The sequence below is a fragment of the Ornithorhynchus anatinus genome, chromosome 7 (genome assembly GCF_004115215.2).
Source record: "Ornithorhynchus anatinus isolate Pmale09 chromosome 7, mOrnAna1.pri.v4, whole genome shotgun sequence".
Lineage (NCBI taxonomy): Eukaryota > Metazoa > Chordata > Mammalia > Monotremata > Ornithorhynchidae > Ornithorhynchus > Ornithorhynchus anatinus.
The window spans coordinates 11,506,235-11,521,275 of NC_041734.1; the positions used below are offsets into that span (position 1 = coordinate 11,506,235).

The following is a 15,041-nucleotide window of genomic DNA, read 5'->3' on the forward strand; positions in this document are numbered from 1 at the left end:
CCTGCTCATCAGGGAGTCAGCAGGTTTCCATGGCTGCAGCCCCAACACTAATACATAGACCATGGTTTTCCCAAAGAGAGAGGAAAAAGTGGGAGAGAGAGAGAAACAAGGAGAAACCCGATATAACCCATTCCCAAGGTAAACACCGAGAATCAGGTCCTTAAAGGACACACTGGTAGGTTAGTCATGCACTTTAAGCCCAAGGGGGACACCTACCTCTATTCTAATAATAATAATTACGGTATTTGTTAAGCACTTACGATGTGCCAGGCACTGTTCTAAGCACTGGGTTAGATACAAGATAATTGAGTTGGACACAATCCCTGTCCCAAACAGGGCTCACACTCTTAATCCCCATTTTACAGATGAGGGAACTGTGGCACAGATCAGTGAAGTGATTTGCCTGAAGTCACACAGCAGACAAGTGGCAGAGCCAGGATTAGAACCCATGAGCTTCTGACTCACAGGCCCATGCTCTATTCTAGGTCAACAGCAGGAGATATTCACATTCCTAGTGGGTTTCTAATGGTGTTACCAGTCCTGGCAGTCACAGAGCGGGCGTCACAAACTCTGGGTAGAGGTTTCATCCCGCTACAAAGAGTTGTCTCCTGGGCGACAATTTGATAGGTTGTCTGGCCTATCCAGGCTTCCCACTCATGGTGATGCGCTGATGGCACACGCTCGGCCACTAGGGCAGGTATGGACCAATACCAGTCTCTGGGGGTCTTTTCCACTCAGCAATATTGGCCAAGGATTGCTCAATCGATCTGCTGATAGTGCTTGTGGTGACACATCATTTCCTGTTTTCTGGGGGTCTTTCACTTGCTGTCAGTAATATCAGTTGGAAGTCTCTCCACTAATTTGCTGACCGTCCCCGTGGACGTGATGTGCTCGCTTTGAGCTAATGGTGTCTCTGGCTGACAAAATGAAATCCAGTCAAGTCTGACGCAGCTCGGCAGATAAAGATGGCTGAGGTCAATACAGGTCATAACCTTAGGAGGGAGCCAAGATATTCACCAGAACCAGTCTCCTCACTGTGGAAAGAAGTCATGGTGGTAGACTTGTTCATTCCAAGCGCTTAGTACAGTGCTCTGCACATAGTAAGCGCTCAATAAATACTATTGAATGAATGAAAGTGAGTTGGTCAACCTAGCCACTGATTCTCCATTACAGATGCCCCAAAGAAGGTCCTCTTCTCTAGGAAGGTTCTTATTGTGCTGTCATTAGAGTTGGGCGTTCATTGCTCTGGGCCTCGCAAGGTAGAGATTCTCTAGAATGTTCAAACTTGTGAAGCACCCGGCTATACTTGCTTAGAAACAGACTGATTTTTCACCTCAGCCACTCATTCTTTTTCATGATCTCACATCTTCCACTGAACTAAAATTAATTCTTTCTCCCTCAAAACTTGGATTCTGGTTGCCGGAGGAAAAACTCTGGGCAGAAGAGGACACTTCTTAGCTGACCTTTGAAAGATGTTCTTGCTATCGCTTCTAAATATCACAGGCCTAGTACCATTTTAGTAGGAAGGAAAGTGTACAAGGAATTATTGAAATGAAGTATGATAATGAGTGTAACCACTGTATGCTAAGACCATAAATTAATAAAACGTATTGGAAGTTGCTGAATTGTTTTAAGGATGCAGGTTTACCTTGCATCACTCTCATTTGACTCATAAATAAAGCATCTGGATGTGTTTTGCTATGTCCCCAAACACATTTTCTGATACTATGGTGTAAAGCAAGCCCTTCCTCTTTCTCTACCCTTTTGCCCTAGCTATTCTTCCGCAGAATAGAAACAAATGCCAATCTAGGCATTGAGACATTGCCAGAAGAGAAGAGAGGGTATTGCATTACAAGAATTGAGACTTAATCCTTTCTACAGGGAGAGGTTGGAAAGTAGTGGAGGAGAGAACCTTTTAGGATATTCACCTCTGTGTCCTAGCAAACTAGGAAATACCGAACAATTGAAAACTAGAACCTTCACTCCTACTCCCTGGTAATTCTGATAAGAATGTATAACCTGGAGGTAGACAACCATTTTAAAAACAGACTACAAGTGTTCTGTCCATATTTTTCTGGTCAGTTTAATAGAAGCAAAAAAGTGTTGGGAGCTCTGTTTGAGTGAAAATCTGATCTATATATCAAATTGAGGAAGCTGTCGGAGTAGAATTTTGTTTGTTTGTTTGTTAAAGAGTGAGGAATTGATGGAGCACACAGTAGACTGCGTCTTGAGTTTCTGTGCATTTTCACATTTTGTCCTTTATCTTTGGCACTAGACTACCTCTGTATCTCACCCTCTCCTAAACTACTTTGAGGGCTGATGTAAATGGGAGGAGGAAGATCCTCTTCTTGTCGCCAAATGTCATGGACTACTACTACTTCCCAGCCCCAGCTCTTGGGCTTGTCCCATTACTGAAGCACTAATTCACTTGCATATCCCCTTTTTTCTATTTGTAATGTATTTTAGTATCTTCATTCAATCGTATTTATTGAGCAGTTACTGTGTGCCGAGCACTGTGTTAAGTGCTTGGGAGAGTACAGCACCACAATAAACAGTCACATTCCCTGCCCAAAACGAGCTTACAGTCTAGAGGACTGTATCTCTCTCCCCCTCTAGATTGTAAGCTTCTTGAAGGCAGGGATCATGTTCACTAACTCTCTAATGCTTAGTATAGTGTTCTCCACACAGTAGATACTTATTGCTTGATCGATTTTCATTATATTCCTGGGACTAGGGAGAGTAGATAGAGTATGCATCTAAGAAAAGAAAAATGTATCTAGAAAATGTATTGGATTATTTTTCTCAGATCCATTCTTAAAAAGCACTAGGTATGGGACTGTAAAGCATTTTAATTCAGTTAATCAATGGCATTTATCAAATGCTTACTGTGTACGGCACACTATACTAACTGCCTGCGCGAGTACAGCAGAGTTGGTAGATATGTTCCCTACCCACAGAAGCCTTGCAGTCTAGAGGGGGAGAAAGACATTAATATGAAAAAATAAATTATGGATGTGTACATTCTTTCATTCAGTCATATTTATTGAGCATATATTGTGTGCAGAGCACTGTACTATATGCTTGGAGAGTACAATTTGGCAACAAATAGAGACAATCCCTACCCAACAATGGACTCACAATCTAGAAGTGGGGAGACAGACAACAAAACAAAACAAGTAGACAGGCATCATTAGCATATAAGCAATAGTATATAAGTGCTAGGAGACTGAGGGTAGGGGTGAATGAAAATTGTAAATATGTCTCTTTTTGGGCCCTTCACCCAAAACTCTCCTTTCAGCGGACCTTAGACTTGGTGAAGGGAAAGATTTCAGGGTTTTTAAAAAAAAGCTTTGCAGGAAAAAAAGCAATTGAAAAGCCAAATCATAAGTAGTCATAGAAGTAGAATTCACATGCCTACTTGACCCAGAGGCACTGTACTAAGTCCTTGAGAATTACACAAGGACTGTACATTTCAACAGGGGAAGATCAACATAAAAATATCTATAAATAGAAAAGACAAAAATTATTGGATGTACAAATGAATACCAAAGTTCATCTCGATTGTCCCTGGTTTGTCATTCAGAACTTTATCCCTCCTCCTTTATGTCACCTCCATTCAGCTGAAGCTGGTTCAACTGTGATTTATACGCCCCTCTTGGACTGACCAAAGGAAAGCTCTTGTGTCTGGAGTAGCAAGATCTCTGGTCCCTCATACCCATGCGTAAAATGGACTGTTAGTGGCGCATCTTAGATCCTGGAGGTTAGCCTGTAGGAGGGTTGGGTTGCCACCACCTGGCTGGCTTCTTGCCTTCCCCTCAGCATGTGAGGCTTCCTCTGGCTGGGAAATGCGTGTGCACACTGGGAAGGAGGTCTCTTCTCTCCAACCTCAGCTCCCTCCTTTCCCCTGGCTATTCCCCAACTCAAAAGAAGGAAGTCTGGTGACTTTCTCCGTAGGATTCACCCACCTGCCCAAAGCTCCATGCATCCCAATGCCCCACCCCTCCAGCAGGACTCATGTCACCCCAAACCCACCTGTCTGCCTCCATCTGTTCTGAAATGCCTAGTGAGGACTGGAAGAAGGGTGTTGGAGGCGATGAGAAGGTGGCTAGGGTCTCTGAGAAATGGCTTAGAGGACTGGGTTCTAATCCCAACTCTGCCTCTTTTCTGCTGTGACCTTGGGTAAGTCACTTCTCAAGGCCTATTTCCTCATCTGTAAAATGGGTCTTAAGTACCTCATCTCCCTCCTGAGACTATGAGCTCTGTTTTCAACAGGGACTGCTTCAACCTGATTATTCTGTATTTACCATAGCAGTTAGCCAAATGCTTGGCATATACCAATCATTTAATGAATGATTCCATCGTTATTATTATTCAGGGTGGGAGGATCCTGAGTTGTGTGGAGCAGAAGTACTGCTACTCTTCCTTTCCATTCCTCTCCCCCAAGTCCCTGCCACACATAAATGACCCACTTGCACATTCTCAAATCCTATATGTTCACTCAACATGGTCCCATTTATGGGACCACGCTTGGGAAGCAGCGTGGCTCACTGGAAAGAGCACGGGCTTTGGAGTCAGAGGTCATGGGTTCGAACCCCGGCTCTGCCACTTGTCAGCTGGGTGACTTTGGGCAAGTAACTTAACTTCTCGGTGCCTCAGTTACCTCACCTGTAAAATAGGGATGAAGACTGTGAGCCCCACGTGGGACAACCTGATTCCCCTGTGTCTACCCCAGCTCTTAGAACAGTGCTCGGCACATAGTAAGCGCTTAACAAATACCAACATTAACATTAAATACTGCAACCCTTCCAAGAGTGAACATTATTCACACCTAAAGCCACAATCATAACACACCCCTCCCCATAAACATATGCGCACACGCAAACACACACCTCCCGCCCCCTATATGTAGTTACCTCTCCCATACATGAAGGAACCTATACAGAGGATCATTCAGAAATGTGCTCTCCCAAAGAAAAATGGACTTCAGACTGGGGATGTCCACAAACTTGGACATGCACTCAAGAACGAATGGCAGTCAGAGAGAGTGATGGAGTCTAGAACTAGAGAAGATTGCAGCAGAGCCAGACAGTGGGAAAAGAGTGGAGATGGGAAGGCAAAAGAACTGAAATGAGCAATCCAAAGTCTAGCTAATCTGGGAGAAGACTAAATGTTTTCTCATATATGCATTTCATACCTCTTTAGTTTCTATTTTGTTATTTTCAAATCCTGAAATCCTGGCCTAGTTGCCTTACAACTGGAAAAGAAATGGTTTACTTCTATAGGAGTAGCATGTTTATTTACAAAATTCACTGCAAATGCTAATGGATTTCAAGTTAGCTGCAAATGCTAAGCTTTATCAACGTATTTATATTTTTGTTATATATATATATACATATGAAGAATTCATGATTAGTGAGGTAAAATACCCTCTAAAATCTACTTACTGGGCCTTAGATTTAAGGCTTCCCATCATAGCATACATACTTTATTTCATTGATGAAGACCACTGGCATAACTGGTTCAGAATGAAGCAAATTGAATTTCATACTTTTGATCTCCAGTTTTCTTCCCTTAGTTGACTTCAGAGATTTCTTTCATTTATTACAGCAAAGACTGTACTGCACCAGGCATCAGCAAGCTATAGGAAAGGGCTGTGATTTGCCTTTGAATTTCTCTTTCATGAAGTTCTGATGTAGCAGGTCAATGGGGGTAAATTTTGCGGCTTCCAAATAATAATGGGTCCTTTCATTTATGATCAACTGTACTCAAACTGAAAAATAAATTAGTGAGTCAGATTTTGTTTTTGGGACATTAAAGTGTGAAAGCAATCTACTGTGAAGCCGGTATTGGCAAGGGAATTTCAAAATTTGATCTGACAGTTCCCTGGATTCATTGCCCTTGCACCCTGTGTTTGACATAACCTCATTCAGGAAAATCTCCAGTAGAGTGACAGTTATTTGATTAGTTCTCTGCATTTCTTTCTCTCAGGGAATGATATGTTCGTGGCCTTGGGTTTGATCCCTGGCATCTTTACCATTTTTTTCCCAGCACTTATTACAATTATTACTCCTTCTCGCTCTCCCCATTTCCTTTCTTCTCCTGGATGCCCACTCTCTCATACACTAACTGTATCGTAAGTCTTTTTAGGTTGTGATGCTACTTGACTGAGGTCCAGAGGGGTGGAGAGACAAGTTTCCTAATGGTTTTTAGTTCTAGTCTCAGGGTCACCATATGCCATCTGAACAAGTCTTTAAACAAGTCTCTTTGATTCCTTGTGCCTCAGCTTCATCATCTATAAAATGGGAATAAGATGTCAGTTACCTCTAGACCATAAACTCCTTGTGGGGAAGTATTATCTCTACCAACTCTATTGTATCATATTCTCTCAAGCACTTAGTACAGTGTTCTGCACCCAGCAAGAACTTGTGGTGCCAATGATTGATTGGTGAGCGAGAGAGAGAGGAAGGAGAGGAGGAGAAAATTATGAAGAGAGTCAGGAGGTAATTCAGGATAATTGGAGAGGGAAAGAGTACAGAAAGAAAAATCTGAGATTTATGTATTTTTAACTCTCCAAATTCTGTAAAAATCTTCCTTTAAAAAGCAAGAAAATGTCAGTTTTTATTTTCGTTAGCAGTCTTTTTTGTTTCAAAATTCCCAGTATATGTCTTTTCATCCCTACCCTATTAATGAAACATATTTAGGAAAGGAAGGAGCCTGCTTCATTTCTTGCTGTCCTGATCCCTGATGAGAATGTCTTCTTCTTTAAGACCATCACTGCAATCACACTTGATGATATGGCTTCAAGGGTTGCTAACTACTATTTTATCCTCGCAAATTGTTTTTCCATGTGAAACAAAGGAGCCAATGGGACAGATTTTTCTTCCCTCAGAATCAGAAGAAAATGGTCACCAACAAAGTGAAGAATTTACTTTATGCCAATAGGGAGAAAAATCGCTACTGGGGGAACAAAGCTGACGTTTTCTTTCTTCCAGGAACAAAAGATTACAGTAGCAAAATGGAAAGGTTTCTGGGTCTGTGTTTTAGGTGTGCTATTTGCTGCTCGATGAATCTTCTCTTTCATGCTCAGTGGGCAGAGTTCTCTGGATGATCAGAGGACAATAATCCAAATAGCTCTGAACTGTCTGTTGTTCTCTACTTCTGTTGTGTTTCTCACAATAAGGCTCTTTGGAAAAATTGAGTCCCCAACTACCAATCTAAGATTTTTCTCCTTTTGAAATGACCTCTGTGGTATTCCAAAGCCAGCAGTTAATTTTGTCCTGTGTCTTAAGTACTTGGTGATGAGAGAGTAGAGGGAACTTTTCCTCATTTATTTTGATATATGGATCATAGTGGGTAAGAAGAGGCAGAGGGGGAATTAAAGACTTTTGAATACATGTACCTATCTTTTTGTGTGATGTAGTGTGTGTGTATATGAATATATTGGAAAGAGCCCGAGCTTGGGAGTCAGAGGTCATGGGTTCAAATCCCGACTCTGCCACTTGTCAGCTGTGTGACTGTGGGCAAGTCACTTAACTTCTCTGGGCCTAAATTCCCTCATCTGTAAAATGGGGATTAATTGTGAGCCTCACGTGGGACAACTTGATTACCCTGTATCTACCTCAGCTCTTAGAACAGTGCTCTGCACATAGTAAGCGCTTAACAAATACCAGCATTATTATATATGTATTTCTATTTAGACTAAATTATATTCATGTTCATTAGAACTTCCATTGCTCCAGTGGTAGCTTATCTAACAATCTGAAACAGTTCATCTGCATAGCTGTTAATGACACATATTTGATTTTTGTTATCAGGAAGTATTAAATCCTTCTCCCACCTTCCCTCTCATTATTCATTTATATATGAACTACAACATAATTTTGAATTTTGGAGACAGTGTTTTAAGAGGTGGAACAGATGAATGAAAAATAATATTTGAGGGTTTGTGTGGAATCTGTGAGCAACACTTCGCAGCAAAACCTTGCCATCAAAAGCACAGATAAGAAAAAAAGGCTTTGAATGAATCAGATTTAGATTATTTGGTATTTTAATTAAAGACAGTAGGGCCACCTACTATCTATTGCTTCAAACAACATTCTTATTTCAACAAACCAACATCAGTTAGTGAGACTTTACAATATCTAGTTTCCTGTTCTTCTGTTACAGGAGAAAAAATACCACAATAAATTAACATATCTCGTTGTGAACCTCCTTGATCCCTAAATTCTCTTGGCTTATATAATATGATCATTATACTCTGAATATATTTTCTTTATTTTAAAGTATATTTTTCGAACAAGAAAGTAAAAAGCTAAATTTGTCTCCATGCAATTTTGTTTTATCCCAAAATACTTAAAGCTCATCAGTTGTGAATTAGAAAAAACTGTAGCTGTATTGATAAGAAGAGTCTGAAATTGGGCTTTCAGTTAAGTAAGATCTGTTATATCAAGGACTTTGCATGATAATATTGAGATAGCATTCTATCTAGAATTGTTCTTGCTACAGCCTTGTACCTTGTGTGACTTGCTCCTCTTGATCATTCTTTTACCTATGTCTTTTAAGTCATCGTAATAATAATGGTGGTATTTGTTAGGTGCTTACTATGTGCAAAGCACTGTTCTAACACTGGGGGGATACAAGGTGATCAGGTTGTCCCAAATGGGGCTCACAGTTTTAATCCCCATTTTACAGATGAGGTAACTGAAGCACAGAGAAGTTAAGTGACTTGCCTAAAGTCACACAGCTGGCAAGCGGGGGAGCTGGGGTTAGAACCCATGACCTCTGACTCCCAAGCCCGGGCTCTTTCCACTGAGCCACGCTGCTTCTCTGAAGCACTTTCAGAAAGCAGCACTGGGCTGGGATCCTTACTAAACAAGTTAGACCTGATCCCTGCTGTTAAGGAGTTTACCAACCGAAAGAGAAAATGTGTTTACATCATACAGAACAAAACACATTAGGGAACTGCAGCGCACACTGAGATGATACTAAAGCTTGGGCTAAACCCCAAATTTTGTGCAATTAAATCCTGTGACATTTAGTTGGTGCCTGAGGATTTGGGGTGGAAGGGAAGGGTTGATCTTTCACTTCACTTCCTCTCAGTGAGGTAGAGTTGCTAGGAGAGCTGGAGGTATGGGATGTTAAGGAGGCATTGAGGGTGAGGAAGAACAAAGCAGGAAAGATTCCAAATAAAGGAAGTGGCATATGAGAAGAGTCAGGAGTGAAAAATCATACTAAAGCTGGGAAGAGTTTAGGATGGAAGAAACAAAGGTAGGAGGAAATGCAAGACTGCAGAGGGGAAGAGAGATCAGGGTTGGAGATGTAGATTTGGAACTCATCCACATAGAGGTGGTAGTTGAAGCCATGGGAGTGAATGAATTCTCCAAGGGAGTGGGTGTAGATGGATTATATTCTATCCTATCCTACCTTGATTATTACATCAGCCTCCTGCTGACTTCCCTGCCTCCAGTCTCTCTTCACTCCAATCCGTACTTCACATTTTTCTGCAAAACCATTAAGTCCATATTTCTCCACTCCTCAAGAATGTCCTGTGGTTGCCCATTTATTTCTGCATTAAACTGAAACTCATTACCATCAGCTTTAAAACACTCAATCATTTTGCCCTCTCTAACCTTACCTTGCTGCTTTCCTACCAAAACCCAGCCCACACACTTTGCCCCTCTAATCCCAACCTACTCACTGTACTTCAGTCTTGTCTGTCTTGCCACTGACATTTTGTCCACGTCCTGCCTCTGGCCTGGAACACCCTCCGTCTACATATCCGACAGACTGTAACTCTCTCCACCTTCAAAACCTTATTAAAAGCACATCTCCTCCAAGTGGCCTGCCCTGACTAAGCCCTCATTTCCTCTTATCCCACTCCCTTGCACTTGGATTGGTACCCTTTATTCACCCCTCCCTCAACTCCATAGCATTTATATGCATATCCACAATTGATTTATATTGTCTGTCTCTCCCTCTAGGCAGTAAGCTCGTTGTGGGCAGGGAAGATATCTACCTACTCCATTATAGTGTATTCTCCCAAGCGCTTAGTACAGTGCTCTGCACACAGTAAGTGCTCAGTTGTATTTATTTGATTGATCAAAAATAGAAGTGGGCCCAGAACTTAGCCTTGAGGGATTCCCACAGTGAGGGGGTTGAAGATAGAGGAGGACCTCAGAAAAGAGACACGAGCCATCCAATCTGGAAATGTCCGGTTTCTTCATTAGGGTGTTGCCTCTTAATAACAGTTGACATTGTGTCATACATCCCTGATGTGTAACAGCTGGTGATTTAGTGAGGACGAGCAGTCAAAAAAGTAGATGTTTTTACTTCAGTTTACTCATGTTATTTGGGTTTTTTTTTTCCCTTAAAGACTTTTTGATGGAAAAACTGTTTCACTTTAACCTTTTGAAAATGACTTCTCTTGGAGAAGTGAGAAGGGCAAATTCAAATAAGTAATCTCTGATCCTTCCTATTTGATTTAGGGAGTTGGCCTGAATGTATCCAGCAGATGGTGGGTTTGATGATTAGCTTGTTTGATGTGGAGCCGGGCTGCTTATGAGTCTTTCAGGGCATGTGAAAATTGCAGATTTATTCCCATCTTGCAATATCTCAGTGTAACAGGTGCCTACTGGCTGGACATAGTTGAAGAAGAGACAAAACAGTTGAAATCACATACCTAAAATTTGGTCCAAAGTAGGTTGTGATGTTTATAGTTGGTTTCAGTTCCACCCAGTTAAAGGGTGGATCTGCCAGCGTGAACAGGTGGCTAGCTAGCACTTTGTGCATTAGTCTAGGAGAAGTTGGGTAAAAAATAATTAGATTTAACTTGAGTTGAATTTCTAGGAAGTGTTTTCTAGATAGGACAGGTGGTTAATCTTCAATTTGATGGATTTTCTTTCCCACGAGGCACACATTAATCCTACAGATACAAAGTGTAGGCTTTCTTCCCAAATTGGCAAAACCAAGCCAATGGCCTTTGAACCTAACTCACATGGTAAACATATGAATCCCACTCTCACCAGCTCTGTCGTAGTGCTCTTCACGGCTATTCAAAGTTCTCTAGGCATCTGGTTCATTTCTTAAGCCTGCTTCTGTTTTGTTTTTACCTAAGTAATTGTTTTGCCGTCACAGTTTTCTGAGGGCTTACTTCCAGGGGAAAACTATTCCAAAAAAGAAAATCATCAGTCCTCACTCCTTCCGTCAAAAAATCCACTCCTGCCCTTACTCTCCCCCTTGGCCTTGTACCCAACTTTAACCCTACAATCATCAAATATTGAATCACTGTGGATGAACACCAGAGGTTTCTAGATTCACCTCTAAATCATTCATTCATTCATTCAATAGTATTTATTGAGCACTTACTATGTGCAGAGCACTGTACTAAGCTCTTGGGATGAACAAGTCGGCAACAGATAGAGACAGTCCCTGCCGTTTGACGGGCTTACAGTCTAATCGGGGGAGACGGACAGACAAGAACAATGGCAATAAACAGCGTCAAGGGGAAGAACATCTCGTAAAAACAATGGCAACTAAATAGAATCAAGGCGATGTACAATTCATTAACAAAATAAATAGGGTAACGAAAATATATACAGTTGAGTGGACGAGTACAGCGCTGTGGGGATGGGAAGGGAGAGGTGGAGGAGCAGAGGGAAAAGGGGAAAATGAGGCTTTAGCTGCGGAGAGGTAAAGGGGGGATGGCAGAGGGAGTAGAGGGGGAAGAGGAGCTCAGTCTGGGAACGCCTTTTGGAGGAGGTGATTTTTAAGTAGGGTTTTGAAGAGGGAAAGAGAATCAGTTTGGCGGAGGTGAGGAGGGAGGGCGTTCCAGGACCGCGGGAGGACGTGACCCAGGGGTCGACGGTGGGATAGGCGAGACCGAGGGACGGCGAGGAGGTGGGCGGCAGAGGAGCGGAGCGTGCAGGGTGGGCGGTAGAAAGAGAGAAGGGAGGAGAGGTAGGAAGGGGCAAGGTGATGGAGAGCCTTGAAGCCTAGAGTGAGGAGTTTTTGTTTGGAGCGGAGGTTGATAGGCAACCACTGGAGTTGTTGGAGTTGTAAATCCACACCCATTTCCTCAAGGTCAATGAACTCTGGGTATAAAACTACCATTGATCTAGCAGGTGCAAAAATGTGATTTTAAAAATATGGTTTGTTGGGTGAAAATAAACTAAATTCAAGTTTAGTACACTTGTAGAATATCTGGGGAGATGACACCAGTGCAGAGGCAAAGCATAGACCTGGAAATAATATTTCACATATGTTTCCCCTATGGATCCAAGACTCAGGATCTCAAATAACACGATATATTGGAGGTGCACATAGGTGACATATGAACTGGATTCCCTCAGATAAGATTACAGTTACCTCCTGTGATTTAGCAGCACAGAATGTGTTACCATAAAAAGATTTTGTCCGTTTATCCATTCTGTATCTGAACTCTGAAGGATGGCATGTTCCTTTATACATACGCTAGATACAAAACTTTCCAAGTGCCAGTGAAACAAGACAGAGTTAGAAGCAGTTCCAAAAATACTCTACACCTTCATTTTATATAGCTATGGGAATATGCATGTGTATAGCGCACGGACCTGGGAGTCAGAAGGACCTGGGTTCTAATTCTAGCTCTGCCACTTGTCTACTGCTTGACCTTGGACAAGTCATTTAACTTGCATTTGTTATTGTTATTATTATTGTATTAAGTTATTGTATTATTGTATTAAGTGCTTACTATGTGCCAAGTACTGCAGTAAGTGCTGGGGCACATTTAATAATAATATGGTATTAAGCACTGACTCTGTGCCATGCACTGTGATAAGTGCTGAAGTAGATGAAATCATCATGATTGTGGTATTCCTTAAGAGCTTACTATGTGCAAGCATGGTAATAAGTACTGGACTAGATTCAATAATATAACGATGGTATTGATTTTTTCAAATTTTTATATTATTAGCACTTAGTTTGTGCCAGACATTGTACTAAGCACTGGGGTAGATACGAGGTTGTCAGGTTGCACAGAGCCCATGTTATGCTTGGGGCTCTCAGTCTTAATCCCCATTTTACAATGAGATGAAGCACAGAGAAGTTAAATGACTTGTCCAGGGTCACTCAGCAGACAAGTGGCAGAGCAAGGATTAGAACCCAGGTCCTTCTGACTCCCAGGCCCATGGCCTATCCACTAGGCCAGGCAGCTTATATGCCAAGCATTGTACTAAACGCTGGGGTAGATATAGGAAAGTTGGACACATGGGACTCACCATCTGAGAGGTAGAGTGACATTTTACATGCAAAGAGGTAAGTCCACAAGTAACTGCTGTCCCTCTTCCACCATAGTCAGTACCTAGAATAGGGTCCAGGCTGCAGTCTTTTACATTAGAGTGCCGTTAATTCCTAGATGCTTGCCAGAGGCTGGGCGGAGAGTTGAGAGGAACTTCAGTGGTATTCATTTGACCCAATACACTATCCGTTCCAGCAGAGAGCATCAAGAATTGAGCATGCTTTTCACTAGGAGAGCTTCAAGGGCAGCAGGATGCGCCTCACTGGAATCCATCCAAGTGTGGCCTTTCAGTACGGTCACTCTGAAAGAAGAAATGTTATAAACACCAAGCAATGGCTGGGCTTAGGGTGAGAGAATGCCACTAAGGTCAACCTTCTTGATCTCTTAGCTCCTCTCTCAGTGGCATTCTAAACCTGCCACGCTGGTTTAACCTGATTTAGCTTCTGCCCCCACACCCACCCTGCCTCTGCGTACTGCAGTGGCTTCCAGCCCTGATGCTCCACTTCCATTGCCTACCCACAGGCCTCTAAATTACTGGATACAAAGTTAAGATGACCCCACAAGCTTTAGTATGTGCAAGGGCTTTGGTGGGCAGCTGGGGAATTCAGTTCTCCCACAGCATTGAGGGCCTGATAAATTCAGCCTTGTGACATTTTGTGGGTCAAAGGTAAAAGTTTATGCAAACCACCACTAATTTCAAATTTAGGATGATTACATGACGATGAGCTTATTCTTCAAGCAGCATGGCTCAGTGGGAAGAGCACGGGCTTAGAAGTCAGAGGTCATGGGTTCGAATCCGGGCTCTGCCGCTTGTCAGCTGTGTGACTGTGGGCAAGTCACTTCACTTCTCTGGGCCTCAGTTCCCTCATCTGTAAAATGGGGATGAAGGCTGTGAGCCTCATGTGGGACAACCTGATTACCCTGTATACCCCAGCGCTTAGAACAGTGCTCTGCACATAGTAAGTGCTTAACAAATACCAACATTATTATTATTCAAGGAATAGAAAAATTGAGTCCATAGATTCTTAAATATCTCATGCTACTTTTGCTTTTCTTCTAGGCCTTGCAGATGTTCTTATAACAACAGAATTAGCAATTAGAAGGTGGTCCTATTGGGATAACACCACTCTCCTTCTGGTTGTGTTGATCAGAGCGGGTGTTTTTGATAACCGTCAGTGGATCTTTGTTTTGAAGAGTTCATCAAGTGACAGAGGATTGCTGCTGATGGGGGGAGATAGCTTCAGAGCAGGTGAAGAGCATGACTGTAGCAGTTATTTTCTACCTCCCAAAAGCCCTCCTAGACCAGCCTTCTGCGTCAGTCTTTGGAGAGAGGCAGGATTTTTTTTTCAGTGCTTTTTGTTTTGCACTTACTATGTGCCAAGCCTTGTCCTAAGCTCTGGGATAGGTAGAAGATAATGAGTGTGGACACCATTCCTGTCCTAGGGAGGGCTCACAGTCTTAATCTCCATTTTATAGATGAGGAAACTGAAGCACAGAGAAGTTAAATGACTTGCTCAAGGTTACACAGCAGAAAAGTGGCAGAGATGAGATTAAAACCCAGGTTTTCTGTCTTCCAGCCCCATACTGCTTCTCTGGATGGAAATTTGCTGCTCAGAAACTTCTCAAACAATCACTTTGCTATGATAACATCTCTCCCCTCTTCAGTAACTTCCAGCGGTTACCCATTGGTTGTCCATTCCTCTTTTCGCATCAAACAGAAACTCCCGACATTCCATTGTTTCTCTTCTGCTTTGCCTTGCTACTCTGG

General features: G+C 42.3%; 1 protein-coding gene across 1 annotated transcript in view; it reads left to right on the forward strand.

Annotated features, from left to right (window-relative positions):
• The window catches only part of PXDNL (peroxidasin like), a 170,338-nt gene that overhangs the window by 7,566 nt on the left and 147,731 nt on the right, over positions 1 to 15,041 (forward strand). The window lies entirely within an intron of this gene.